We start from the raw sequence: 3,552 nt of genomic DNA on the forward strand, positions 1-3,552 counted from the left end.
CACCATTTCAAGAGACAACCTGAATTCTTGATTTCAACATGAAATTAATTTTCATTTGCTTCCATTTTGAAAATAAATGCCATACTGTGATCTTTTTTTCCTTTTTGCTGGAGGGAGGCACATCTTGGAATCAAAGAAATAATGACAAGGTATTTCAACTCCCCAAAGATTGATAATCACCACCATATGGCCCTGGAAGGAAATAAATGAGGCAGGGGAAACAAGGCTATCGGTGGCAGATTTTGACATGGCTTACTAAGGAAGAACGTTAATCATACAAATTTTCCTACCAGGTTCCTCGTAGGATCCCTCAGGTTGGCATTGACCATAAGCAAAAAACAATGGCCTTGATAAAATCTGTTTTATGGCTTATTTCAGGGAGAGAGGTAGCAGGGGAAACCTGGTGACCCACCTCAACAAGTCAGCAAAGAAGTTGAGAGTCATCCTAAACACCTCTGGAGTAGATGCCTGCATGCTGTGTGCTCAGTCGCTCAGTCATGTCAAACTCTTTGTGACCCCATGGACTGCCTCCAGGGTCCTCTGTCCACGGGCTTCTCCAGGGAAGAATACTGGAATGGGTTGCCATTTCCTTCTCCAGGGCATCTTCCCAACCCAGGGATTGAACCTGCATCTCCTGTGTCTCCTGCATTGGCAGGCAGATTCTTTGCAACACTGCGGCTGGGAAGCCCCCGGAGTAGATGGCCGACGGGCAAACTGGATGAATGTTGGAAGAAGTCTGGGAATCTGTCACCCTTGATTTTGCTGACAACAAAGAAGATAAGCATTGACCTTAGAAGACCAGGACACAGAGTTGGCCTCTGACCAAGGGCAGAGAAGAGCCTCCAGAGACCTTTCCATGGAGAAGGAAAGATGATCAGCTGCCCAGGAATTAGTAGGAGCCCCAACTTGTCCTTCAGTGATCGCGGTATGGGGCTCCATCAAGCTGAAACAAAAATAGACACATTGTTCATTGTTGCTGCCACTAATGGGGCATTTCTAAGTGCCATCCACCATACTGTTTCCTCATTGATTTTTGTTTGGTATCTTGCTCCATTTAAAGTTTTTAATGGTTACAAAAACAGGACATCTCAAACTTACATAGGAATCACCTAGGGATCTTTTCTCTTTTTCTTTTAATTTTATTTATTTACTTTAATTGGAGGATAATTATAATATTACGATGGGTTTTGCTGCCAACATGAACTGGCTATAGGTATATATGTGTCCCCTCCATCCTGACTCCCCCGCCCCACATCCCTCCCCACCCCATCCCTCCAGTTGTCAGAGCACGGGCTTTGGGTGCCCTGCATCGCACATCACACTCACACTGGTCATCTGTTTTACATATGGTAGTGTATGTGTTTCCATGCTATTCTCTCGAGCAGAATGCAGATCTAACTCGGTAGGTCTGGAGGCAATATGACAATAAGACCTAAGGCGTGTTCTCAGCTGCTCTTTCAGTGCCTTCTTTCTTGCTTGCTGTGGGAGCCAGAAAACATAGAGTACAGAGACGGCTAGGCAAGGGGGACTGCCGTTATGCTCCACAGGGCACCAAGGCTTGCAGAGGAAACAGAAAGTTGTCTGTGCAGGAGGAGAACTAAACACTTGTCCGCTGCTGCTTTACCCATTTCTTGTAGTGGTTCAACTGCCTAATGCTCGATGCCCAAAGCGCCTTCTTTAGCAGACCAGATGCAGGAGCACAGCATCGGGCATGAGCCTGTCCAGTTCTAAAGTGATGATGACCAAGGTAAGTGTGGAGCCCTTGAACTGCAGCAGCTGGTGGCCAGGGACTCAGGGCTTCAGCTGCCTGGTCAGGGAGGTAGCCTGGAGAAAAGGATGCCTTCAAGGCGACCCCTGTACACAGGGCCAGCCCAGGACCACCAGGGAGTGGAATAGGGCTGAGAAGTCCAGTGGTGTCCCAATATAGAGATCCCAGTGCATTGTGTCCAAAATAGCCAGCTCCATCCTCAGAGGCTCATTCAGGGAATAGCCAGAGCCATTGTGCTTTGTGAAGTCTTCTCCTCATGGAATTCAGAGAAGGCAATGGCAAGCCACTCCAGTACTCTTGCCTAGAAAATCTCATGGATGGAGGAGCTTGGTAGGCTGCAGTCCATGGGGTTGATACTAGTTGGACACGACTGAGTGACTTCACTTTCACTTTTCACTTTCACGCATTGGGGGAGGAAATGGCAACCCCCACCAGTGTTCTTGCCTGGAGAATCCCAGGGACGGTGGAGCCTGGTGGGCTGCCATCTATGGGGTCGTACAGAGTCGGACACGACTGAAGTGACTTAGCAGCAGCAGCAGCAGCCTCATGGAATTAACTCCTCTTCATCATTAACTTTGACAGCAAGTCTCAAAGAAATCTTTGTAACACAATGGAGTAAATGCTTTTTTATCTTTACTGAAACCATGAGGAAGCTGAAGATGGCGAGAGCCAGGTTAAAATGGGTCTGCTGCTGCTAAGTCATTTCAGTCGTGTCTGACTCTTTGTGACCCCATGGACTGTAGCCCACCAGGCTCCTCTGTCCAGGGGAATCTCCAGGCAAGAATACTGGAGTGGGTTGCCATGTCCTGCTCCAGGGGAACTTCCTAACCCTGGGATCGAATCCACATCTCTTTTACATCTCCTCCATTGGCAAGCAGATTCTTCACTACTAACACCATCTGAAGCTCAGAATGGGTCTGGGAGAAATCAAAGATGTTCTCAACTCTCAAGAGCAACAGCTTGATTTCCTGGAAGATGTCATGGATCTCCATCCGCCGAAGTTGACTTCTAAAGATAGAAATATGCATTTCTGACCAGAAATGCATATTTCTGGTCATTTTAACCTTTTTTGGGGGGATGCCAAGTATCTCAAATCCAGGTGTATATTTCATACTTGTATTTTTCTTGTTTGTTTGCTTGTACTGCACCATGTGACACACAGGATCTTCGTTCCCCGACCAGGGGTCGGAACCCATACACCCAGCGGTAGAAGCACCAAGTCTTAACCACCGGACCACCAGGGAAGACCCCCCACCAAAGTGACCCCATTTTGAATAGTGAAGATTGAAAGGGTTAGTATTAAATAATAAGGATGATGAGCATTACGTGTTTTCCATCTGTGTCACACAGCTGCTATATTTTAATAACTCAATGAAGAAATGTTTGTGTTATAATGGAGAATTTTATTTCTTCCAGGTTGTGATCGTTCGTGTTATTTCTTGATCAATTTTAAAGATGGAGGCTTGATGGGGCAAAGTGTTGCACAAATGAAGTGGTTGTTTTGTGAAGGTTCTTGTCTAGAAAGAACCACAAGCAGAGGGTGATAACACAGCTTGAGGGGCCAGCCAGATTTGGAAATCCAGCCCTATGGCTCAGAAATCTGCCAGTCATCAAAGCAAGAATTTCACAGATAATGTGTCTCAGCCCGAGCAATTCAGAAGCCTGTCTCTCATCTTAAAAGGAAAAGCACTCCTGAAAATTTATAAACAGCCAATATCCCTGCCAGGAGAAACACATATAGAAGACAGGAAGAACAAAACAAATCTGAAAACCTTCACAGGGAG

At 46.3% G+C, this 3,552-nt stretch overlaps 1 pseudogene; it reads right to left on the minus strand.

Annotated features, from left to right (window-relative positions):
* The window catches only part of LOC105005276, a 132,275-nt pseudogene extending 129,515 nt beyond the window's left edge, over window positions 1–2,760 (minus strand).
* Between the last annotated feature and the right edge of the window lie 792 nt (window positions 2,761–3,552).

The sequence above is a fragment of the Bison bison genome, unplaced genomic scaffold (genome assembly GCF_000754665.1).
Source record: "Bison bison bison isolate TAMUID 2011002044 unplaced genomic scaffold, Bison_UMD1.0 scf7180017864487, whole genome shotgun sequence".
Taxonomy (NCBI): domain Eukaryota; kingdom Metazoa; phylum Chordata; class Mammalia; order Artiodactyla; family Bovidae; genus Bison; species Bison bison.